This window comes from Callospermophilus lateralis, chromosome 10 (assembly GCF_048772815.1).
Source record: "Callospermophilus lateralis isolate mCalLat2 chromosome 10, mCalLat2.hap1, whole genome shotgun sequence".
In the NCBI taxonomy this organism is placed as follows: domain Eukaryota; kingdom Metazoa; phylum Chordata; class Mammalia; order Rodentia; family Sciuridae; genus Callospermophilus; species Callospermophilus lateralis.
This window is the reverse complement of record NC_135314.1, coordinates 86,618,446-86,645,913: the sequence shown is the minus strand read 5'-3', so window position 1 is coordinate 86,645,913 and position 27,468 is coordinate 86,618,446. Positions and strand designations below refer to the sequence as shown.

The 27,468-nt window shown below is 35.8% G+C and overlaps 1 protein-coding gene across 2 annotated transcripts in view; it reads left to right on the top strand.

The window, feature by feature from the left end:
* Positions 1–9,501: 9,501 nt before the first annotated feature.
* Pik3ca (phosphatidylinositol-4,5-bisphosphate 3-kinase catalytic subunit alpha) overlaps positions 9,502–27,468 on the top strand; it is a 78,195-nt gene continuing 60,228 nt past the window's right edge. For both annotated transcript variants that reach the window (XM_076867203.2, XM_076867202.2), the window contains exon 1: positions 9,502–9,658. The gene's annotated coding sequence lies outside the window, so the exon portion shown is untranslated. The remainder of the gene's footprint in view (positions 9,659–27,468) is intronic.

Sequence of the window (27,468 nt, the reverse complement as noted above, 5' to 3'; positions counted from 1 at the left end):
AGAAAACAAAACAAAAAATCTCTATAAATTTAAGAACCTAGTAATAAAGTTAAAAATTCAATATACCACTATTTATTAAATTCCAATTGTAGAATTGTAAAATACTGGTATACATAAAATAGATATCCTAGGTGTTTCCAGAGAAAATCAGCAAATGAAGCAATTGATTAAAGTCTTTAAAAGGGGGACAATTGATTTAGGCAAAAATCATCAGAGAATCTTAATATTTCAGGTGAAAATAATTTAGGAACAGAACAATCACATAATTAAGATTTTCTCCATATTCCAATTATTAATTGTGAAAAGGAAAATAACTTTCAGTAGAGAACTTTGGTAGATATCACCTAAATTAAGTGATCAAAGTTAATATCACAAATAGTGAAACAAACTGGTACTATGTGCCTTCTGGTGTGATGTATTGAAAGAAAACAGCATTTATGTAGTTACTGCTACAATATATATCCAGAGTCTGAGATGTGAGAAAAAATTAGGAATATATAAGAAATATCAGACAACCCCAAACTGAGACATGGTCTACAAAACAAATGGCTTATAGTTTTCAAAATGTCAATGTCATGAAATATTAAAAAAAAAAAAAAAGGAAAAGATCTGAGGAACTGTTCCAAATTAAAAACAAAATGCAATGTATAACCCTGGATTGGACCTTGGTTTATCATTTTGAAAATGTTATAAAGAGGGCTGGGTTTGTAGCTCAGTGACAGAACTTTCCTCACATAAATAAGGTCCTGGGCTCAATTTCAGAACTACCAATAAAGAAAAAGTTATAAAAGAAATTATATAAAAAATTTGTGGAATTTTAATAATGTCTGAGAATGAAAATACTGTAATGATGTGAAATTTTTAGATTTTCATGATTGTGCTGTTATATAAATGAATATATTTGTTTTTAGGAAAGACCCATTTCAATATTTAAAGGTAAAGGGATATGTTATGAAATTTACTCACAAATGGCTCAAAATTACAGGCACCGGAATGGCTTCTAATTTCATATTAGCAACATAGGAAGCTAAAAGCTGATGGAATAATGCCTCTAAAATTCATACAGAAAATTATTTTCCTCATAGAATTCTATACCCAACAGGTTCATTCTTTTTCTATTGTTGCATAACAGATAATCATTATTTCAGGCACCCATTTATTATCACATACCTTCCATGGATTAGAAGTCTGAGCACAGAGTGGCTGGATTCCTTGCTCAAACTATTACAGAGCTACAATCAAGGTCAGTTGGATGTATGGTGTCATTGGAGTTCCAAGCCCTTTTCCAAATTCATTGGGGTTGTTAATGGAAGTTGGTTGTTTGAGGTTGTATGACTGAGGTCTTTGTTTCCTTGCTAGCCTTCAGCCCAAGCCCAAGACTGCTCTTGGCAACTAGTGGTTATATTCAGAGTCTTGCCATGTGGCCCCCTCCTCTCATGACAAAACAATTTGCTTCATTCTAAGCCTAGCAGTAGAGAATCTTTAATCTTTAATGTTTCATCCTCTCTTGAATGGCTCACCTGATTAGGCAAGGTTCAGATAGGATAATCTGCCTTTTGATTAATTCAGTGTCAATTGATTAATAACTTATTCATGGGAATAATATCTCATAAAAGCACTATCCTCTCAAAGGAAGGGTAAATTCTTTGAGCTGTGGAATACCCAAAAACATTTTTATTTGATTCCAGTTGTTCAAAGCCTTAGTTGCAAACTGGAATTTACTTCATAATCACTCTTTCTCAGGAAGCTACTCAAAGAATATTCCTCTGAAATAAGGAAGCTATCAAGAAAGAGAAAAGGATAGGATCCGGGAAACAAGGATTCTACATAGGAAAATAGCAAAAGGAAGTCCAAGATGACAAACAGCAGGAGAATAGAAAGAAATCAGTCTAGTCTGGAGCAGGAGGAATGAAAGACTTCAGGATATGGTCTCCGAAAAATAAAAAGTAGAATTAATAGGTTATCTACTACTTATGAGCATTGGGGGAAGAAAACTAGTATAAGGAATATGACAGAATTGAATAAATTTTAAAAAACAGATACACAGAAAAATTATACATGTGATAAATGATGCCATTATTTTGAGAAAAATTAAAAGCTTTTCAAGAAATAAAAGTGTGCACTACTTGGCTCTGCGGTTAAAAATATTAATGTAGTCATATAAATATTGATATAGTCAAATAAATGTGTTGTTACATTTACATTTTACTTCAACAGCTTTTTCCCCTCAACATTATCTCTGAGCTCTAGCCGTGTTGCTATAGGTTGATTTACATGATCTAGCACACTCTTCTCCTCACACTAATCCCAATATTCTCTTGGCTTACTCCCACACTTCTTTCAAATCTTTACTCAAACTTCAATATGGATTTCCCTGACCATCCTTTTAATAATCAGCACCCCCAGCTTCCCAGTATCCTAACATACTATGTGCTTCTTTATTTTCCCTTAAAAAAAAAAAAAAAAAAGAAAGAAAAGAAAAGTAAGCTTCATGAAGGCAGGGATTCCTTCTCCTTTTATTACTTTATCAACTGTTTTCCAGTCTCTACATTGCTTAAGAGTATTTATTTTTTGTAAAAATAATAAAATAAATTTTCTGTATGTTGCCGCAGCCTGGCTGGGCACAAATCACCAGCCACTCAAGCAGGAACAAACTTTTATTTCGGAATTCACATGAATGCCACCCACGTGGCCCTCCCAGGAACACCACACACCAACCGGAACTCCCACCACCTGAACTTCACCAACCAACGCGAGCTCTCTGAGAACTCCAAAGTAGTGGGTGCCCAAGACAGACAGCAGGGGTCTATATACAATTGAATCAATCCAGCATCATCTTAATGGCTCACCTCTCAACCATTACTTCTGGCAAAATGCCAGGCATCATCCCACTCAGCTGTGGCCCTCAACAGTATGTATATTGGGGAAAAAAGTCTAGAAAGATTGTGCCAAAGTAATGATAACTACCTTTTACATTTTAGAAAGTCTTTTTCCCCCTTTAAATATTTGTATTGTTTTATAATAAATGTGTATTATTTTAAAAAGATTAAAGTAACATTTGAGTGAAGACTTTATATAATTACATTTGTCAAAACAATACTTAAGTAACAAAAGTGTTTCTATCTTATTATGTAATACTAAATATCAGGAAAGATATGGCTGAAATGTATACTCATACTACTGAATTACCAAAGTAAAGAAGAAAAAATGAACTTGTACATTCTTTGATATTCAGGTCCTTCTGTTTGGGGGTACATTAAAAAAGCACTTGGTTAAGTTCAAATTTTTATATTACCTCACATTGAAATATCCTTTCCTTCCAAACCTCATTATCCTACCCTTCTTACAAAATTGGCTGATTAACTATGAGAGGATTCAAACACAAAGTCTTGCTATTTCTTAGAAATATTTTAATAACAGCATGCAAATCCTTGGACTATACTGGGGCATTGGTACACTACAGGATTAATTTCAACCATTGCTACTGAGCATAAGAAAATTATTCTCTTTTGTGGTCAAGGTCAAAATTTGCTTTCTTGGAAATGTTAATTTTTTTTAATACAATAAACTGGTTATTCTTAAGAGTTTCACTCTATAAAAATATCTGCAACAGGGCTGGGGATGTGGCTCAGGGGATGTGGCTCAAGCGATAGCGCGCTCTCCTGGCATGCGTGTGGCCCAGGTTCGATTCTCAGCACCACATACAAACAAAGATGTTGTGCCTGCTGATAACTAAAAAATATTAAAAAATTCTCTCTCTCTCACACTCTCACACTCTCTTTTAAAAAAAAATCCGCAACATGTAAAAATATCAACTCACAAAAGGCATTTGTAAATCAGATAATCAGAAAACAGGAATTCATGAAAATAAATAGTTCACTAGATAGCTCAAATAAACTCATAAATTTTACTTGTGGAATTTATTCTATCTTATGTAAAAGAAAAACTATTTGCAAATGACCCATTTCTTCACTCCAAAATAAAATGTATTAAATTTGATCATACTTTTAAGAAATTATATGCACTTAATTGTGGGAGGCCATCACGTCACGTGACCACCATTTTTCTTTTCCTGATTGGTTGAACCTCTGTCAGTCATCCCCCCAACACTCCAATGATCTGGCTACTCTTCGTTGTTGAAGCTGAAGATGGTAGCCCCATCTTGAGGGTAGAAATAATGCAACCAAATGTGTTTTCATGCATGGGCGTGCCTTCCTACATCCCCAAGGATCAAGCTACGCTCACCTGATCCTTTGTGATATTATCCCTTGCCCTGTTTGGGATAGAATGTTTCATGGAAATGTCCTTTGTGTGTCCTCTTACTCTGCCCTTGGGTGTGGCCTTCCTAGATGTCAGTCAACTTGCTGAGAGCAGACATCATGAAGCTAGATTCAGCCCCTTAAAACCTGACCCCTTGCCTCATTTGTATGGCTTCTCCTCAATAAAAGGGGTCAGCACACTCTCTTTCTGCGGACCCTTAAGGTCAGAGGAGCCATCACAGCACCCTGAAAGAAAAAGGTATTTGTCTCTTGTGTGGTTTTTTCGCACAGCCCAGTTCCCGTGGAGTGACCCCTGAGTGTTTTTGTCGCATGGAACGCGACAAGTGGTGTTCCTGGGTAGGCAGGTTTGAGTGTTTAAGTCGCTGGGAACTCGACACTTAATGGCTGGGAAATGCAGATTTTATTTTCAACACATGACTACAGGTGACTTCTGGTGCCACACACTCCATCTGTATTATAGATCTGTTCCATTTTTAACAATTAATACATATATCAACATGTTTTTCCCACTGAATTTGATGCTAGAATGCAAAGTTGATGTAATACTTCATTCATTCATTCATTCAACAAATATTGAGCCCCTGTTATACATCTGGCACCTAAGTGATAGAAAAACAACATTGCTCTCCTACATCTAGTGGTATGACACATACTAAAAAATTACAAATAAACTATTTTTAAAATAATTCACCTCCTACATGGTATAATAGCCTAATTCTTCCTCTACAGCTCTGGATAAATAAAACAGCAATTATGTGAGGACTCTGAAAATTAAACATAAATGAAGGGTTCACAGAAGGTATCAAAACTTTGGAGGTACAACCAGTAGTTCCAATTTTCTCTATATTTTATTTTTTTAATCTCATGGTTTTTTCTCCCAGGAAAGGCCCTACTCCCAGAACTGTGCAGCAGAGTAGCAGCATGGCGGGTAGGGGCAAAAACTACAATGGAAACACATCTTTCTGGAAAAATAGAACCAGGAAAAAAGGCCTCTAAGGTATGGGGAACTTCCAGAGGAAAGATCTGTAGAGGGGGAATCCCCTAATTCTGTATGGAAACCTTCACAAGTCTGGAGCTCACCCAGAGTTTGTAAATGTTGAACAGATCAGAAGAAATATAGCAAAGATTTTGAGACTTGAACTAAAATGTAAACTACAGCTCTAGTGTCAGACTACCCTCTAAGTAACACATGCACAGGGCAGGCCCAAAGCAGAATAGAAAAGGCATTGAAAACTGAACTGAGATCACAAGATTCACTCAATCATGTTGATTGCCTACTAAAACAAACAAAACTTTAGCATTATCCAGACCTCAAGAGGACCCAGAATGAAATCAACATTACATTCAAATTTTATAATCCAAAGTAACTTGACACATTAAAAGAACAGGAAAATGTGCTCAATTCTAAAACAACAACAACAACAACAACAACAACAAAACCCACACAATCAACACACGCCAATACTGAGATGCCCCAATTGTTGACATTTTCAGAAAAAGAAAGATTGTAACAGCTACTAACTGTGGTCTCTAAGGTAAAGTCTAACAAACCTCAAATGAATGGAAAATACATATTCCTAGCACGCGCGCGCGCGAGCACACACACACACACACACATACACACACACACAAAGAACAAAACACCCAACATCATCATCAACAAAACAAAACAAACAAACAAAAAAACCCTAGTTAAAAATCTAACTTAAAAATGAAGAATTGAAAAATAATATTTTAAAGATAACTTGGTGGGTTCAGTAGCAAAACAGATATCAAGAGTCAGAAGTGACTTAGAAGATAGATTAACACAAAATATCCAGTAGAGACAGATATGAGGAACAATAAAGAGGAGAAAGTTGAAAAAAAATTAACAGTGCTTTAGAGCCATGTAGGACAATATCAAACCATCTAATACTTTGTCATTAGATTCCTGAAGAAAATTGGGGAAGAAAAAAATATTTGAAAAAATAATTGCTAAAAACTTTCCAAATTCGTTGAATTACATAAATTTATAAGCTCAGAAACTCAACAAACCCAAACAGAATAAATCATAGAAAATAACAACTAGAAATATAACCAAACCACTGAAAACCAAAAAAACTAAATCTTGAATTAATATAGAAAAAAAAAAAAAAAACGAATTGCATCCTATTTGAATGACCACAGACAGGTCCTGAAGATGATGAGGGAAAAGTGTTAAAGTACTGAGATAGAAAAAAAAACCAAAAAAACAGCAACAAACAATCCTTGTTACCCAGTCTTCTATAATCAGTTAAACTATCTCAGGAATTACAGTAAAATTTAAATGTTCTTAGAAAAATGAAAACTAATAAAATTTGTCAATGCTAAAGTTCTTTAGATTAAAGAGAAATTATAATAGAAAGAGTATAGTAAAGGAGTGGTAAGAGAAATGGAAAGCATATATGGTTGCAAGCATTCTTTTGACATTTTATTTGTATAATATTAACACAAGTAGACTTTGAACATTTATGTACAGTAGAACCCATGAAGCAACTACTAAGGAGAAGGAGAAAGAAGAGGAGGAGAAATATGTCTATCTCTCCAAAAGACAATATATAAAGTGTTTAAAAATGTTCAGCTATTTCAAAAGAAGGCAGAAAAGTAGGAACATTAAAACAAAAACATAGGGGACAAATAGAAATCAAATCACAAATAGTAAGCCTAAATCCTATACCAATAATTACAGTAAATGCAAATCATCTAAATACAGCAATTAAAAGGCAGAGATTGGAGGTTCTTTTAAAAAAGACAATATATGCTACCTACAGATAATCCACTTTAAATACACAAAAAAAGATAGGAGAAGATATAAAATGCAAACAAATCAAAAGAAAGCTGGAGTGGCTATTTAACATGAGACAAAGTAGATTTCAAAAGAAGGATAGAGAATGTGGCTCAATGGTAGAGTGCTTGCCTAGCACACACAAGGCCTTGAGTTTTGTCCTCAGCACCACAAAAAAAGAAAAAGAGGAAAAAATTGCAAACATTTCTTAAAATATGATGAAACATGTAAGATCAACAATCACTAAAGAAGCTAAAGGCATAGACTGTGAATTAAGTAATAAATGCTATTCCCACACCAGTAAATACTTTCATGTACTTTTTAAGAGGATGCATTCTATCCCGTGTTTACTCCTAGTCTGGAGGAAGGCACTGGTCTTGCATGGGTATGTGGGGAAGGCTCACTGGAATCCATATACAGGTGTGTAAATTTTTCCTCTTCGTGGGCATTTCTTTCTTGAATTTTCTTTACCTGCTCCCCTAACATATCATCCAATCATTTCAATTGCAAAACGACAGTAAATAACATATATATAATCTGTCAGTCATTGCTTCACAACAGGTATGCATTCCAAGAAATCTTTAGGCAATTTTGTCATGGTGTGAATACATAAGAGTGCATTTACAGAAACAAAGATGACTACATCACAATATGATAAAAAAAAAAAAAAAAAAGTCATACGTTCAAGTACCAGATACGGCACTTTCTGCTTTTAAGACATGATTTTATAGCAAAAATTATATAATTAGCATTATCTTACTTATTAAAAATAAATTTTAGAAAAATTTCTTTGGCGCGAATTTTCCCCACCAAGCACTAGCTGTTAGTATCTCCTAGAACTTTGTGCTTGAAAACACTACCTTAAGATCCTAAGATTTACCTTGACTATCAATTCAGTGTTGTTTTTAATTCTCTGCTCCTGAATAACGCAATGTTCTGAAACTACTGAAAACACTAGGTCAAGAAAAATATCGAGAAACATAAAACCCTAGAGTGTGAGATGAAAACCAGTGCTTAGCAAGAAAGAAAAAACAGGAAATACAGAAATATACTCAAGTGAAACTATGACCACACAGAGGATTGGGTCTCATATAAGATTGGGTTACAGACATGTCGTGTTCAAGAAGACTGGTATTGGTCGTTTTTGCTTCGGATGCTGAGTAGACTGTAACATCTCTAGAGCGGGACACTGCCAAATCCTATGGCCTTAAAAATTCAAGGGGGACGAGACGCGGGAGAACTTTTATCTCAGACTTCTGATCACCGCTCCTACCCCTTTTCAATACAATAAAAGACCACTAGAGGGAGAAAACTCAGAGAACAGGAGCCTTAGCAGTAACCTCAAAAGATTCCATTACTGTACTCTCACACAAAAAGAATGCTATGGTACGTAACACCGAGACACCAAACACCCGGAATCTAGTCTATAGCCAACATAGCTTTTCTGAAGCTTGTTGACTGTATGTGGAAAACAAACAAACAAACAAAAATTTTTCTGAATAGTCAAGGCGAGAATCCTAAAAATTAACTCAAATTAGGAGAAAAAAAGAGCGGGGGCACAGTAAAAGGTCTTCCCAAAGCGAGTCAAAGGATTGCAGAGGCCTGTGGCAGTGCGTTCTACCTTCGGGATGGGCTACAACCTAAACTAATGTTGGCAGAAGGACGCGCAGCAACTCTGTAATAAGCCTTCTTTACAGAATCGACAGTCACTTTTGGTTAGCCACTGACAGCGGAGGTTAGTCACCGCGCTCTCTTCGTTTTCCCCCAACTAATCTTTCCTCTATGGACATAAAAGTGAATAAACGCACTCGCTCCCAATAATCCTTTCTATACCTCTACCATAGCCTGCCCGTCGCTTGTAGAAACAAATATATGACACATACGCTGTCCTAGGATGACACAACACCCTCACTACTGCAGAAGACCAAGAGATACACGCCAAAAAACCCAGCCCCTCTGACACCCCCACTCCGGGCGGAAAAGCATAGCGCAGGCGCAGTAGCACGCTGTTGGCTGCTTTGCCCACTTCCCCCGCCTCCTCATCTCAATTTCACTTCCGTTCTGTTGCACATCTACTTCCGGGGCATTGCAGGCTCGGCCCCTCCTTAGCTCTAACCCTCCTCTGCCCGAGGGGGGGAGTCGAGGGGGTGGGGAAGAGTTCGTTGTTTGTTTACACGATGTGAGCGGAAAAAGAAACCAATAAAGTTTATTCTGGAAACAAAAGGAAAAAAAAACAGGGGCGACAGAGAAAGGAGACGGGGGCGGGGGCGTGTGGCGGGGGCTAGCGAGAACAGCGAGCAAGAAGGAGAAAGCGGCAGTTCCGGTGCCGCCGCTGAGGTCTCGGGCTGCTGCTACCGCGGCCGCTGGGGCTGGGGCTGGGGCCGCCGGCGAGGCAGGGCTCGGGCCCGGCCGGGCAGCTCCGGAGCGGCGGGGGAGAGGGGCCGGGAGGCGGGGGCCGTGCCGCCCGCTCTCCTCTCCCTCGGCGCCGCTGCCGCCGCCGCCGCCGCCGTCGCCGCCGCCTGCGGGGCTGGGACCCGATGCGGTTAGAGCCGCGGAACCTGGAGGAGCCCCGAGCGTGAGTATAGCGCGGACTGGCCGGGAGTGGCGCGGTGGGGATGGGGACCGGGTGGGTGCCGGGGACTCCTGGGCGCGCCCGCTGTGTTGGGCGGGGGCTACGGCCGGTCGTCTGCCAGCGTTGGCCCGCGGCAGAGTTCGCCTGCGATCGCCGCTCCCTCTGCCTCGTACGCCTTGCCTGCCCCTGGCCTCTCCCAGCTGCAGAGGCTAGGGCTCACCGCTGCCTCTTCTTTCTCCCTCCGGCCGCCGCCTCGCTCCTCGTTTCCTTCCTCTCCCATTTTTGGGGATGGGGCGGCTGGAGGCAGAGGAAGTGCACCCAGGGCCGCCGCCCCGGCCACAGTGGCTGGGTCTCGAGTGCCCCGCACGCCCACCCGGCCCGCGGGTGGCAGGGCTGCCGCGAGCACCGCGGCGTGAGGGAACTCTGAGCTCTTCAGAGGGGCTGTCACGCCCGAGTACTCTGGCCGCCCAGCCCGGCGACCCTGCATTCTCTCTTACTGGGTTTAAATCGCCCGGTAGGTGTATGGAAGGAAAACCTCTCCCCCCCACCTCACAGTTCCCCTCCCACCCTTCCTTTCGAGGTTGTTTTTTCCTTTTAACCAGTCAAACGTTTAGATCTTTCATTCATAGACCTGAGACATTGTCTCATGTGACTTGTGTCTTTACTAAGTCTTTTATGTGATGCCTGTTTCTTAGCTCCTAAGTGGCTCAGAAAGATAGGGTAGCGCCCAGGATTGGGCTATGTAAACAGCAGACGTTCAGCCAGTGTGTTTTGACCGCAGCTTGAGGGATTTATTTTAGGATGCTAGAGGAATAGTGGTGGTGGTGGCCAACCATGTTACTAGACTTGGGAATCGGAATCGAAAGCTATTTTCTTAGATGTCAGTAATTAGGGAACTGTTTACATAGTTATATAAAGGGTAAGGGGAGCACAACACAAGGGGGCTTTGTAGAACAAGTCTGCATGTTCTTTAATGAATTGGAGTTGTGATTTCATCTTCATGAAGCTTCCTCATTCCACCACTGCGCCTTTGTGCACATGCAGGGCATGGATTTGTGGGACGATGTTTTGTATCATAGTTTGTGGAGGCCCGGGGGGGGGGGGAACCCTAGAAAACTTGGGTAGGTAAATTTCAGGTAATCGGGTGATTTTTTTTACTGCGATTTCTGAACCACTTTCGACAGTGTTGATCGTATGTTTTCGTGCTTAAAAACTATATTCTCTGGGTATTTGTTTACTTTGCACTGTACAGAATTCGTTTATATGTCAGACTGCGTATTCTAAGGAAGGTCCTGGAAAATACTTAAGATACTATGTTGCTAAATTAGTTTCGTTAATCAAAACACTTTGTGTTTTTACTAATGGACCCTCAAAGAACTACAGTGTAAGATTTTCTTAGCATGACTGTATATGTAAATTTTAAAAAATTTTAACTGAAGCATTGAATTCTGGTTGGTAGCATAGATCACCATCTAAACATCACATGTTCTGGAAAATTATAATTATCAGATTAACTTTTCTTCAGTATCATCAGTCAGAATTATCTCGAGAGCCGTGTGTGTGTGTGTGTGTGTGTGTGTGTGTGTGTGTCTCCTAATGCACAAATGTGTGTTCAGTGTTTGTTTTTTTGTTTTGTTTTGTTTTGTTTTGTTTAACTTATGGTTTGGGACAGTGTTTGGGGGGAAATAAATAACTTTACCCAAGTTACTTGTGCAGTTTTCAAAACAGAATGTTTTTCCATTAAAATTACAAAATTGGTGATTGAAAGAATGGTAGCATGACAAAATAGAAATAACAACATGATGGAAATAAGAAAATAATGAATATTAATATTTTATAATCGATTAAGTATGAATTGAAAGGCAGTCCTACCAGTAGTAATTAAAGAATTTAAAATGAAACATATATAAATGCACAACAGTGATTTTATTTATCTAAAGTTCTTTTTAATTAGGCTAATTGGATATAACATTAAAGAAGTGAGGTTAAATACAAATAGTGTATGTAAACTGAAAATATACTCTATGAGAGTGTATATTCTCATGGAGCTAAATATATGTAATAGAAGAACAGTGACTCTGCCTGGCTCTATGCATGGAACAGTCCTGGAGGCAGAGCTTCCTTCCTGTCAGGATAAACTCCTCTCCATCCCAAATCAGTATTCCTTTAAAAAAATAATAATAAAATAAAAAACACCTACATTTAGAAATAAAAAACTTATGTGATATAAAGTAGAGCATAATAACTTTTTTTTTGCTTGAAAAGTTTACTTTGCAGCTTATTCCTTATTGTGCCCTTTACTAAATATTTTTAAACAATTGAGATTATCATGTAAAGGGCATTTGCTTTGTTGATCTGTTTATTTGAAGAGAGCTAACTTAGTCCCACTTGATCTTTTTAGCAACTAGAGTAGCATTAAAAGGATCAGTTCTCCATTTTATTTTTCTATAAATTCCAAAGTAGGGACAACTCTTCAAATGAAATGCGTTTCTTAAGCTTCATAAAAGATTTCATCTCCAGTGAAATCTTAAAATTTATGATCTTAAAATTTATTCTATTTTAGAATCATAAGTCTTTGGATATTGTGGCTTATGTTTTATTAGAACAATTGTCAAATACTGTAAAAGAGTTTTTTCTCTTGAGCTATATAACAATCCCATAGACGGGTATTACTATCCCTAGGACATGATATTCTAATCTGAGGTCGGACAATTAGCAGGTGACAGAATCATTGACAAAAGTAATGTTTTCTTACTCCTTTCATTCTGGTATACTACCTCTAGTCAGCTCATTTTTAGAACTGGAGAAACTAGGACCCAGAGAGGTATAATTACTTAAGATCACCTTTTCTGTTTTGAAGTAATAAATATGCATATGTAATTCCCTTTATAGTTTAAGAGTGCTTTCCAATCCTAGCTATACATTAGAATCATCTTGGGAACTTTAAAAAAAAAAATACTAGAACCAGGTCATCCCTAGAAATTCTGATTTAATTGGTCTGAAAAGAAGTCCAGACATCTGTTTTGTTTGTTTTAAAGTTCTGGTAATTCTAATAGATTGTAAAGCCCTGATATTCAAGGACCTTTATATGATTTGGTTCTTGCTTCTCTCTCTAGTTTCCTTTTACCTTGCTCCTCCCATGGCGCCCCTGGCCTTTGCATGTTGTCGTGTACAAATGTTTGTCATGTACATGTTTGTCATGTACAAATTTTCTGAAATATTTGTGCATTCAATTCTCCTTCCTTAACTATCTGACTTCTACTCATCTTTCACATCTACTCTGAAAAATCCAGGGTTAAGTGTCCCTGCTTCCTGTTCCCATGGCATCTTATACTCTCACTGTCATATCATTGACCTCACTGCATTGTAATTGCCCATTTATTTGTCTGTATCCTTCACTAAGCTGTAAATTCCATGACAGGGACTCCTTTCTATCTTATATGTGGCTGTATTTTTATAGCCAATCATGTCAGTACATTATAGGCTTTTGGTTAAATAAATAAATATTTTGGAGACAAGATTTCTCTCTATAATATGTGATAATTCATAAGCATCAATTAAATATTTATTCTTACCAAATACATTTAATATTTTTAGTCACTAAAATGTATAGCTTCAAATTGCCACACACATGAATTTCATTTGAAGACATTTGAGATGTTATAAATTATATCAAGAATGACGCTCTATCCCAGGCACAAATGCACACAGCCAAACACAAGAAGTGTTATTAGACACAGTACTGCACAGGAAATTGGGACATTTAAATTCAGATCCCCATTTCACCACAAACATTGTGTCTTTGGCAAATCTCATCCTTTTCAGGCTTTATCCTCATTTGTAACATAAAGGGATTATACTAAAATGTTCCACTTGGTTCTCAAAGATCTAGCCTTAAAATTCTGAGTACTAACAATATTAGCTTTGAAATCTGGTATGTCTTAGTTCAAAATCTGGTCCTTAAACTTACTGGCAGGATTTCCTAATCTGTATAATGGGGGTAATTGCTACTCAATAATGTTGTCATTGATGAATTAAATAAGATCAAGTTAGTTCTTGACCTGGATCAGGTACTTAGTAAGTGTTCATTTCTTTTCCCTTTAGGAGATGTGAAATATCTTAAATAGTATTTAACTGGGATAAAAGAAGATAGTTTATGTAATAAGTTCTGTTTTTCACCTTGCTAACTGCTAACACTGCAGGTGTGACTAGGGAGCAAAAACCACTTGACTTTTGGTTTCATTTTCTTAGAACCCTATTCTATTGCCAGACACCCTGGTGTTGGTCATCTTGCTTAGGAAGTAATTAAACCTGGAAATTTGAACATGACAGAATAGCAAGTACTAAGCCGTTGATATATGTATATAATGGGGGAGAGGAGAATCTAAATTGATGACCTTATACCACCTCCAAAGATAAGTAAAATCATACTTGATCATTCAAAAGAAGGACACAGATTAAAGTGATTCATTAAAAAAAAAAAAAAAAACCCAGAGACTGGTGAAATCTCTGTTTACCAAGCCTTAAAATTTGGATACCATTATTAAGTCATTTCCAAGCAATAAGGAAATATAGGAAAAAATGGTCTTCTGATTAGAGCCAGTTCCAGAAGATAGACACCAAAAGGGTTCCCATTGTCAGATTAGCAGTTGAAAGATATCAGCAAAGTTGCTGAAATTTTTTTCTACTTTCAAGCTATTCTTAGTTTTATATAGTGATTTTTAGCCTTTATTTATTTGGTAATATTGAGAGCAATTTCATGTAGAATGTATTTTTGCCTTGCTGATGTTCCTTGTTATCAATATTATTTCTCTATAAATTAAAATTACTTGCCTGAGTTTCCCTTTAAATTTATGTGAAAAGTGAATTTTATTAACACCTTTTTGGAAAAATATTGAAATAAAAATTTAAAACCATGGGTAGGAAATACTGAAGTATTAGGATGTAAAAGAGAAATAGACAACATACAGTGAAGTATAAGGTTCCAACTTGAAGACTGGAGGCTTCCATCAATCAAAATGGTCATTCGGGGCTGGGGCTGTAGCTCTGTGGTAGAGCACTTGCCTAGCATGTGTGAGGCACTGGATTTGATTCTCTGTACCACATATAAATAAATTAATTAAATTAAGGTCCATCAACTAAAAAAATGTCTTATAGCTATATTTCTTATTCACATTTAAACCTGTATTATGTGAAACAGTTGATCCTAATTAAGGAATTTTTAAGTGTTTTTCTTCCCCTCCCCACCTATATAGTTTAGGCAGTTTAAAGTTAAAATACTCCAATGAAGAGTTTGTAATAAAGTGGTGGCTTAGAGCTATCTTTTTTTTTTTTTTTTTTTGACCAAGGATAGAACCTTTGAGCATTCAACCATTGAGCCACATCCCAGACCTATTTTGTATTCTATTTAGAGACAAGGTTTCACTGAGTTGCTTAGGGCCTTGCTAAATTGCTGAGCCTGGCTTTGAACTTGTGATCCTCCTGCCTCAGCCTCCCAGCCTCTGGGATTATAGGCATGCACCACCACGCCCATCTGGCTTGGAGCTAACTTTTTCCTCAAACTTAATATTTCTCTAAATGAAGCGGTTATTATTATTATTAGCCAGCTCATGTCTAAATACTTGAGATGAAATTCCAATCCCAGACTGCTACTTTGTGTGTGTAGAATATATTTAGTAAAAAACAAAGAAGTCAGCACTGTGACATGAAAAAAAGCTGTATAGGATAGAATCATTGTGCTGTGATCATAACTCTTTCCTAACTCACCAGGAGTTAGAAAGATACAATGGTGTCTTATCAAGTACTGCAGAAATGTAGGGCAATTTTATAAAGGGGGTGTTATGCATAGATGTTTGAATGTTGTGTTCATTCTTATATTCTCAGCTCCTAGCATGGTACCTGAATATAAGCATTTTTTAATAGATTTATATTGGAAATCAAAATACTTTCCTTATATTTCTATCAATAGCTATACACTTTTTAAAAATAGTTAAAAAAAAAGGTAAAGATTAATTGCTGCATACTAGTCTTAGTTGATTATTTGTGAGTATAAATTTGAAGTATATAAGGAATGCTTTTCTGTAAGTTGTTTACTAGTTGCATGTTTCTTTTGATATTTGGTAACTTTTTAAACTAAGATTTATAAGTGAAGGAGAGGCTGTGTGTTATTTTGAAAAGAACATTGTATCAGATATCAGACAGTGTGGATTCTGTATTCGGTTATTTATTAGCTATTTGGTCTTAGATCTTGACCTTGCAGGACTTATTCCTCACCTACAAAATTCTAAGGTTTTTTACAATTTCTAAACTCTATAAGACTTCTAGTATGTAAAGTCTGTTTCTGATTTCAGAGAATAAGCAAGCCACTCCCTGGAGGGAAGATAGTTTATATCAGTTTATTGTATTTTCAGAAGCTAATTTTGTCTGCCTATTTGTACATTTTTGCGTATTTTAAAGATTTTGTGTGAAATTCTATGTCAGACAAAACTGACAATGGAAAAAAATAGAATGAAAGCTTTTTTCTTTCTTTTTGAAACTATTAGTGACTTTGGAAAACCTAACTTTCTTCTGCAGGTATAGTCATTTTGCTTACTGGCACTGGGAACAGTCAAATGACTGACAACATTGAGAGTAGGTCATCATTCCCTCCACACTAGCTGCCAGGGTTATGAAGGTCAGCAGACCTGTCATAGCACCCTTAATAGCCACTGGACATCTTCCTTGTTAAAGACTTCTAGGAAAATATATCCATAATTCCCTTGATAATCTATTGTACCACACAGTTTTCAGAGAATGTGTTGCAATTTTAGAAACATAATTCCAGAGGCACAGTAAACTCTTTTTCTAGGTCTGTCCTCAGAAAAATGTATGTAAAGATGACAAAAGTCATTGTCTTTGATCAAAAAGCATTGATGTTTATGCTGTTGATTTGTTGTTTTTATTATTGTTTAAATTACTTTCGACCTTTGAATATTTTTTTAACCAGCAAGCTGCTCAGGTAATGAGTTATTTTGAGTTATGTATTCATTTTTCAGCAAGCTAAGCAGATTTTTATGGCTTATTTTTCTTTGAGAGATCTTGCTTTTCTAAGTACTTTTCATGATGGACTTATTACAGTTCTAGACCTGAAAATGCTATTGTATTTCAAAACAACTGACTGCCATTAGCCTAAAAGTGAATTGTATTTTTTCCCTCTTAGGAAGTGAACTGGCTGGCAAGCTCAAAAACTTTGGAGTTTGTTTTTGTTTTGTTTGTTTGTTTGTTTTTGTTACTGGGGATTGAATCGAGCTACTTCTTTCAACCCTTTTTATTTATAGTTTGAGACAGGGTCTCTCCAATTTGCTTGGGGCCTTGCTAAGTTACTGATGCTGGCCTTGAACTTGTGATACTCCTGCCATAGACTCTCTAGCAGCTTGGATTATAGGCATGTGCCACCACCTACGTGCTGTAGTTATTTTTTGTTGTTGTTGCTTCTCAATCATCTAATCTGTGAATATAGATTTATAGAATATATCATCAAATGTAAAATCAGCATTAATGGGAAAAATATTGAAATTGGGCACTACTTATAAACTTTAATCTGAAATGAAATCATGCATGACAACAGAAAAAGAAAATAATTATATTTTGACACTTGTTATTTTTATGCTTATTAATAGCAATATCATTTTAAAGTTATTTTCCTTATGAAGGTTTTCTAAAAATCTAATGAGAATTAAGACCCTCATAGGCACGTCTTAAAGTATTTATGAAAGTAATGTTTGTATTCCTTTTTGTAACTATGTACTAGTTGTAAAAGTTGAACGTTACTTTTTAAAGCAATATTTATACTTGTTTTGATAATAACAATGGTAGTAAGACTCAGTGATTTACAGTATTAGTATTTTATAGTGTGGAAACTGGTTAGTTGTTTTTTTCTTCATTAGAGAGACCAACTCTAGCTTTCTTGGTTTATATTAACAGGACCCCAAATTTCCTCAAAATCATTTTGGATAGATCTAATGTATAGCTATAAACATACAGCTACATGTATTATGCTCTTCGCTTGTTGAGTATAAGTATCAGATACATAAGTTAGTACATTCTTACAAATATATTTTTCCCCCAACCAAAATTGGGGCAAGTAGTCAGATAACAGGAAAGAGTATTTGAAGTCTTACATAATCCACAAAGTACACTCAGTAGGCTTTTTAAATTTCTTTTTCTTCTCTTAAATGTATATCAATGGTTAAGAGCATGTGCTCTGGAGCCAGACTATTGAGATTACTAGTTTCATAACTTTGTGCAAGTTATTTAACCTGTCTGGGTTAATTATTATCTGCATGATGCATATTTTCTCATTTGTAAAAGAAAAGAATAATAACTAACTACATTATAATATTGTAACGATGACTGAATAATACATGAAAGCATTTAGGACAGTGTCTGGTATGTAGTACTCAATAAATATTTTTAAACACCTTGACAGTAAGAATTATGTCATATTCAACAATTTATTTTGGAGCTTTCACATTATATAGTAAATTGAATTTTATTTATTTTGAGAATTTAATAATGGATCCAGTATCTAGATAATGAATAATAAGGTTGCCTTCTGACAGGTTTAGAGTAGTCAGTCAGTTCTTCAGGGTTTTGTGTGTGGGTATGTTTGTAGTTATTGGTTTGTTTGTTTTGGTACTGGGGATTGAACCCATGGGTGCTTTATCACTGAGCTATGTCCCCAGCTTGCTAGCTCTTTCTTTCTTTCTTTCTTTCTTTCTTTCTTTCTTTTAATATTTTGTTTTTAGCTGTAGATGGACACAATATCTTTATTTTTATTTATGTATTTTTATGTGGTGCTGAGGATTGAACCCAGGGCCTCATGCATGCTAGATAAACATTCTACCACTGAGCTACAACCTCAGCCCCCCAGTCCTTTTTCTTTCTTGAGACAGGGTCTCAATAAGTTTGAGACTAGCCTTTTGATCTCCTGAGTTGTAGGCGTGCATCACTGTGCCTGGCTCGTTACACAGTTCTCTTAAAACTTTTAAAAAATTCATTTTAGCTCTGGGAATCTGAATTGGATTTCATACGTAATACTTAGAAAAATTATCATTAGGAGATTTAACTTGATAGAAATGAAAAATTAATGGAAGGTATTAAATAAAGGAGTGTGCATTTTTCACATCTATTCTGAGCTTCCTATGGTTTGATTTTTCTCCGTCTACTCTTGAACTCTCAGAATCCCCAGCATATATTTTAATAATACTCTACCACTGGAGCAGTTCTTGTTTTGTGCTACTAGGTGTTTTCTTTTTCTTTCTTTGGGCACTAAAGACAATACTCATGTCATACTGTTGCACAGTAGGTGTATGATGTTGCTTTTATACAGTTCTCATGTTCTTTTTAAAAGCTGCTTGTACTTATTTATTCCACTAGCTGTAAAGTCAATATTAAAGGTTTTTACTTTAAGGTGTACATAATTTTGGTTGTTATACAGTGCATATTGACTGGACTGCATACAAATTTTACACTTCATTAATGTGAAAATAAGGAATGCAGCCATGAGTTTTGATTATTAACTTGAGTACAGCCTTTAAGTTTTTGCCTTTGATAACTAAAATAGCTTACTGGTGCCACTGATACAAGTTTCTATGGCATTGTTACCTGGTTTCAGTTCTGTTGTTGGTACTTTATGTAAATGAGACTATTAGCTCATATTTAAGTTTATGGTAAACATGTTTATTACATATATGGATATATATGACTATTATATATGTGTGTATATGTATGTCTTCTTACCTTACACTTTTTAGCAGTTTTGGCTGGTGTTCTTTTGATTTTTTTTTTTTTTTTTAGGTATACATGACAGTACAATGTATTTTGACATATTATACATATATGGAGTGTAATTTTATATGTGTTATAAAATATACACACATATATATACATACACATACACACACACACACACTTTTTTTAAGAAATATATTTTAAAGAGAGAGGTGAGAGAGAGAGATAGAGAGAATTTTTAATATTTATTTTTTAGTTTTTTTTGGCGGACACAACATCTTTGTTTGTATGTGGTGCTGAGGATCGAACCCGGGCCGCACGCATGCCAGGCGAGCGCGCTACCGCTTGAGCCACATCCCTAGCCCACACTTTTTTTTTTAGTTGTTTAGTTTTTTGGTGTTAAGTTGATGGACCTTTATTTAATTTATTAATTTATATGCAGCACTGAAAATCAAACCCAGTGTCTCACACATGCTAAGCAAGCACTCTACCACTGAACCACAATCCCAGCCCATAGATCTCATTCTTATAGTTGTACATGATGTGGCATTTCACTGGTTGTGAATTCATGTGTGAACATAGAAAAGTTATATCTAGTTCATTCTACTGTCTTTTCTATTTCCATCCTCCCTCCCTTCCCTTCATTCCCCTTTGTCTAATCCAATGAACTTCTGCTGCTCTCACACTCCATAATGTGTGTTAACATACACATATCAGAACATTCAGACTTTGGTTTTGGGGGATTGGCTTATTACACTTAGCATAAAAATCTCCAGTTCCATCCATTTGCTGGCAAATGTTATAGTTTCATTCTTCTTTATAACTGAATAATAGTCTATTGTATATACATACCACTTTTTCTTTATCCCTTCATCTGTTGAAGAGCACCTAGGTTGGTTCCATAGCATAGCTATTGTGAATTGAGCTTCTATAAATATTGATGTGGCTTTGTCAGTGTACTATGCACTTTTCACATCCTTTGGTATAAAGTGAGGAGTGGGATAACTGGGTCAAATGGTGGTTCCATTCCAGGTTTTCTAAGGAATCTCCATACTGCTTTCCAGTATAGTGGTTGCATCAATTTTCAGTCCCACCAGCAATGTATCAGCGAACCTTTTCCCACACAGCCTTTTCCCACAATACAATTCACTTGTATTCTTGATAATTGCCATTCTGACTAGAGTGAGATAGAAACTCAATGTAGTTTTAATTTGCATTTCTCTAATGGCTAGAGATGTTGAACATTTTTTCATATATTTGTTGACCATTCATATTTCTTCTGTGAGGTGTCTGTTCAGTTCCTTTGTCCACTTATTGATTGGGTTATTTGGTTTTTTTGGTGTTAAGTTTTTGAGTTCTTTGTATATCCTGGAGATTAGTGCTATATCTGAGTTGTTGGGAGCAAATATTTTTTTCTCATTCTAAAGGCTCTCTCTTTATGTTCTTGTTTCCTTTGCTGTGAAAAAGCTTTTTAGTTTCATCCCATTTGTTAATTCTTGATTTAATTCTTGCACTCTAGTAGTGCTGTGGAAGAAGTTCGTTCCTGAGCCAACATGATAGAGAATTGGGTCTGCTTTTTATTCTAGTAGGTGCAGGATCTCTGGTCTAATGCCTGTGTCCTTGATCCACTTTCAGTTGCTTGGTGCAGGGTGAGAGCTAGGGATTCAGTTTTAATCTACTACATATGGATTATCAATTTTCCCAGCACCATTTGTTGAAGAGGCTATCGTTTCTCCAGTGTATGTTTATGGCATCTTTGACTAGTATAAGATGACTGTATTTGTGTGGGTTTGTCTCTTTGCCTTCTGTTCTATTGGTATTCATGTTCGTTTTGGTGCCAATACCATACTGTTTTTGTTGCTATATCTCTGTAATATAATTTAAAGTCTGGCATTGTGATGCCTCCTCTTATCATTTTTCTTGCTAAAGATTGCTTTGGCTGTTCTAGGCCTCTTATTTTTCCAAATGAATTTTACAGCTGCCTTTTCTATTTCTATGAGGAACATCATTGGAATTTTAATAGGAATTGCATTAAATCTGTATAGCACTTTTGGTAGTATAGCCATTTTGACAATATTAATTCTGCCTATCTAAGAACATGGGAGATCTTTTCATTTTCTAAGGTCTTCTTCAATTTCTTTCTTTAGTGTTGTGTTGTTTTCATTGTAGAGGTCTTTTACCTCTTTTGTTAGATTGATCCCCAAGTATTTTATTTATTTATTTATTTTTGAGGCTATTGTGAATGGGATAGTTTTCCTGATTTCTCTTTCACCTGATTTGTCATTGGTGTGTAGGAATGCAATTGATTATGGGTGTTAATTTTATAACCTGCTACTTTGCTAAATTCATTTATGAGTTCTCAAAGCTTTCTGGTAGAGTTTTTGGGGTCTTGTAAATATGGAATCATGTCATCGGCAAATAGGGATAGTTTGAGCTCTTCTTTTCCTGTTCATATCCCTTTAATTTGTTTGTTGACAAATTTCTCTGGCTAGGGTTTCAAGCACTATGTTGAACAGGAGTGGTAGAAAAGGGCACCCCTGTATTGTTCCAGATTTTAGAGGGAATACTTTGGCTAATGTTCTTGATGTTCACAGTAACTCATTCTTCTCAAGTTCATGATCCCATAATATATATCTGTCATAATCCAGGATAATTATAAAACCCACAGGCTTTTAAAAACTATGTAAAATGTTTCTGTTATTACTTTACATGGAGATTGCTTCAGAAAGCATCAGTAGTTTTAGGCAATAATCGTTAAAAAATTTACATTGTTATTTGATATATATATATACACATATATATATATGTATATATATATACATATTTATTTATTTATTTTAAGTTGTTGATGGGCCTTGATTTTATTCATTTATTTATATGTGGTGTTGAAAATCAAACCCAGTGCCTCACCCATGCCAGGCAAGTGCTCTACCACTGAGCCACAACCCCAGCCCCCATTGTTATTTGCTTTTAAGAATGATTTTTATTAAGCATATTTCCAAATAAAACTATAGAATCTTATTGCATAATAAAACTATAGTGGTGCATGCCTGTAATCCCAGTGGCTTGGGAGGCTGGGGCAGGAGGATCACAAGTTCAAAGCCAGCCTCAGCAACTTAGCAAGACCCTATCTCTGAATTAAAAAGGGAGGGAGCTGGACATTTGGCTCAGTGGCTAAGCACCCCTGGCTTCAATGTCTGGTAACCACCCTATCCCCCCCACTCCTCCCTGCCCCCATAAAACCAAACTATAGAATTTTGTGTCCTCTTTCTGAGATGGTATGCACAATAAAAAAAAAATAACATGACTTTGGACTGCCCTAGTACTTATCAAGAGTTTTTTTTCCATATTATGGAATTACGACTAATCTAGGCATTGAAGTTAGAAAGTAATAACTTACATTTGAACGTCATCACAAAGAATTATATCTAAAAAACTATGTGAGAACATTTTCTTGATTTTTCTGAATATATTACTGAGTATATTTTGAGTCCCCTCAAACCCAAACTTTAATATGAATCTGAGGAAGGGAAATATCATGGGTATTTAAATTAAAGGATTATTTCCCTTACTCCTCATAATAATACTTGAAAACACATGTAGTCTCTCCATTTCAAAGATTAGGAAACTGAAGTCCCACATCAGTACATAGGATTCCCATCACATTTAATTTACAGGAAATCATTTGCATATACTCAAACATATGACAAAACAATAATTTAAGTATTATAATCACATTCTACTAGTGAGCTTTTGCTTCAAAGTAGACAAGAATTTGCTGTCCAATCAGTTTGTCTTATTGCCTAGGTATGAACATCTCATTGTGTTGAATGTGATTCTGTTACCAAGACATGTAATGTTCATACAACGTGACCTCTGTTACACAGCCCAAAGTGCTCAATCAAAGAAACAGCAGTTTGTTCCTGGAAGAGAAATTGCTATTTAGGCTTGCTCAACCATTTTGTTTGTCTCCTAGGTGGCCTGCAGATATATGCCTCTAACAGGCTATCATCCGTGCATGTATATTCCCTTTGATACACACACCTTCACTCATGCATAAACCACACCCTTTTAAATACATATATTTCATATACTTCACATGTAACTTTGTTGTTTTTAGATTGCTGTATATACATTGTGTCTATGTACAAAATATTTGTGTACAAAGTAGTATTCAAAAACCTTATACATCTACTTTATGGGTGATTTAACAGATTTTTCAAGGAGAAAGTTGACCCTAAATATGCACCAACTGTATTTGCACAATCTCATTTCTAGAATGTAATACCCTGAAAATATCTCTTTCAGTCACTAGCCATTCATTAACAAATTTTCAGGCTCCTAAAACAGAAGTAGTTTGTTCAGTGTCACATAATTAGTAGACGGGTTAGTATTCTGGTTCTGGTCTAGAATCATAGCAAGCCTCATTAATATATCAAACCTTCCTTCCTCCCTCCCCCCCGTTTTGGAGAGATCATGTCTTCTTGGCCCCCTATCCATGTCTTTGATCAGCAAGCAAAAATAGCACATAGTGGCTTTTCTCTTTACAAAGGGAAGTTCTTGTCCACACAGTTTAGATAAGACATAAACTGGGTATACATATGAAGGGAATGAATATCATCTAAGGAAGTGAGAATAACTTATAGATTTGTCACATTATTTACATTTTCTGTCTTTAGTCTGTTTCTCTAGACAAAGGAATTAGCAGCACTGCACTCAGTGATTTCATATAATAAGTTCTGCCTGGTAGTGTTGAGGGTTTTTTTTTTTTTTTTTTTAAGCAAATCCATAAACTTAAGAATAGGCAGGAGAGAGAATCATAAATAATGGCAGGTCCACCGGATGAGATGTTATGAGATATTTACGATTTCTTAAATTCTGTTTCCATTTTGTTATAATGTGACTCAAGACTATTCCATCTGGGGAATGAAGCAGATTTTTCTAAAGTGCCTTTGAAATTTGGGCTGAGAAAATATTGTCGTTCTGTGTATATTTATATTTTTAAAAATAAGTAATTGAATTTATCCTATTTATTCAATATACTTCATGCTTGTCAGTATGCTAGACCCTTGATATATAATGATGAACAACACAAATATAGTCTGTGGATATAAGAGTCAACATTTTCCTTGAAAAAATTTGTTCAGTCACTCACAGCCAGGTATGGTGCTGTACACCTATAATAAAGTGACTCAGGAGGCTGAGGCAGGAGGATCACAAGTTCAAAGCCAGCCTCAGTGAGGCCCTAAGCAATTTAGTGAGATACTATCTCAAAATTTTTAAAAGGGCTAGGGACATGGCTCAGTTGTTAAGTGCCCCTGGGTTCAGTTCTTAGTACCATAAATAAATAAATAATAAGTAAAGTATTTTTAAATCATTCACAAAATACAATGTACATGGATTTTATATACAGTATTATACAGAAATGTTTTTGTACCAAGATATGTATACTTAACAATCTTAAACACGTAAGTTACCATTATGCATTATATTCATGCACTGAAAAGGCACACTGTACCCCACAAATATGTACAGTCACCATGTGTCAATAAATTAAAAGTAAAGAATAAACAGCCCTGTACTTCCATCAACTTGGGAGGCTGAGGCAGGAAGATCACAAGTTTGAAGTCAACTTTAGCAATTTATATATATAACTCAGGGGTAAAGCACCCCTGGATTCATTATCCACTACCAAAACAATAAAGGGGAAGGAAGGATTATAGAAAAAATCATGATAAAGTTATATATACAATATGTAAAATAGTTATAGTATTTAAGAGGATGTGGGTTTCTGTGTGAGGTGTACATCTGTGTATCATAGAAAATACACATGAACAGAAACTAATTTGTGGTTATATTAAGCCATTTTTGCATTGTTAGTAAATTTTACTTGGTAATCATAAAATATACCCAATATACTATTGAATTTTTTTGCTCCTATTTTACTTAGAATTGCCATTTTGTGTGATCTAGGTACAGTTTGAATCAATACAGGAAGATATGAATTATAAAGAAGAGGAATACTGAAAAAAAAATATAGTTCCCATTTTTGGCGTAATATGATTGCCTTCCTAGAAAAACCAGGAAATTATTGGAGGGAATAAGAAAAAGTTTGAAAATCAGTAGTTCTCCTTTGATAGTAATAATTGATAGCAAATATAATAGAAAATCATTTATAACAGAATTTTTAAAATTATAGTGGTGAAGAATTCATGAATCTTTGTGAAGAAACCTAAAAATTTTTATTAGAACACTGTGGGTTAGGGAGAGGAATATCATGTCCCTGAATGGGAAATTCAAAATATCATTTTTTCTCATTAATTTACAAGTATATAACATAATTCTCTTTTTAAAAAATATTTGAGAAATTAACTAGATAATTATTAATTTTGAGAGACTAAAACAGATGAAAGTGAGATAACTTTTGACTAAAAAACCAAGACCATTGACAGAAAGCTCACCCTATAGCCCTATCAAAAATCAAAATAGAATGTAAAATTAGAGTAAATAAGAGTTTGAGACTGGCATAAGCATTGATAGAAAAAAAATGATAAAAGGGAATAGAGATCCTAGAAACAGAAACCCTGTATATGAGAAAATCATAAGAAATCAGGAGGACAAGGGCATGGTGGTGCATGCCTATAATCCCAGTGACTCAGGAGGCTGAGACAGGAGGATCACAGTTAAAGCCACACTCAGCAATTTAGCGAGACCCTGTCTCAAAATTAAAAAAAAAAAAAAGAAAAGAAAAGAAAAAGAAATGTGTGAGCATGTGGTTCAGTGGGTGAGTGTTTCAGGGTTCAATCCCTGGGACAGAAAGAAAGAGGGAGGAAGGGAGAGTGGGAGGGAGGGAGGAATGGAGGAGAAAGAAAAGAAATGGGAGACTTAAAAATGTTTGGGGGGAGTGTCAGATATTTAGAAATATGAAATTACTTGAATCTTTATCTCATATACCAAAATAAAGTTTAGGTAGATTAAAGAATCAAATGAAAAAGTAAATATCCTTATATTAGTGTTTTTAAAAGTTGGGAGTTATTTGGGGGTTTTTGTTGTTGTTGGTTTTGTGTGTGTGTGTGTGTGTGTGTGTGTGTATTTTTTTTTTTTTTTAATTTCGGTTCCAGGCATTGAACCTAGGGGTGCTTAACCACTGAGCCACATCCCCATCCTTTTATTATTATTATTATTATTATAATTTCGGGACAGGATCTTACTAAGTTGCTTAGAGCCTTGCTAAATTGCTTAGCCTAGCTTTGAGCTTGTGGTCCTCCTGCCTTAGCTTCCGAGTTGCTGGGATTATAGGCATGTGCCACCATGTCTGGCTCATTTTAAAAAGATATTTATCTGAATTTGAAGTACTTACAAGGGGAAATTTCATTGTATTTGCCTGTTAAAACAGTGACAGTCTCTTTTTGCACCCCCATGCAAATGAACAAATTAAAAGACGTGCAAAGCAGAATTAGAATTCCCATAAAAATGCAACAGACAGATGTTCATCTATAATTTTAAAGTGTAAATACTTTCAGAAGTACCAGTTCTTTATAGACAAAAGAGCAAAAACTGAGAAGATGGGTTCATTTGCTAATGAGGAAATACCATCGTATAAGAAATGTTTTCTCCCCAACAGGTAATTAAAGAAGTAGAATTTTAAAATATATTGATATGATATTTTTACTTTTTGAATTAACAAGAATATTTTTCTAATAGTGCTTATAATCAAAGAGTACCATGAAATGTGCTTGTTTATTTAATTCCATTGATTGCCTAGATCGGTTCAACTCTTTTGGAAACCAAGTGGGCAATTTTTAGGCCTTTAAAATTAGCATACCTTTTGACCCAGTAATCCTATTTACATCATTATATAAGCAGTAATTTATGACTGCTGAAGTATTTAACACAGAAACTGTATTACATCTTCCATATAACTAGGTAGTCATAGAAAATGTAAATGAAGCATTTACAATAATTTAAGGAAGTGTTTTTGAAGCGAAGAAAGGAAGATACCAAAATATATCCGCTATATGGGTACAGCTATACAAAGGAAG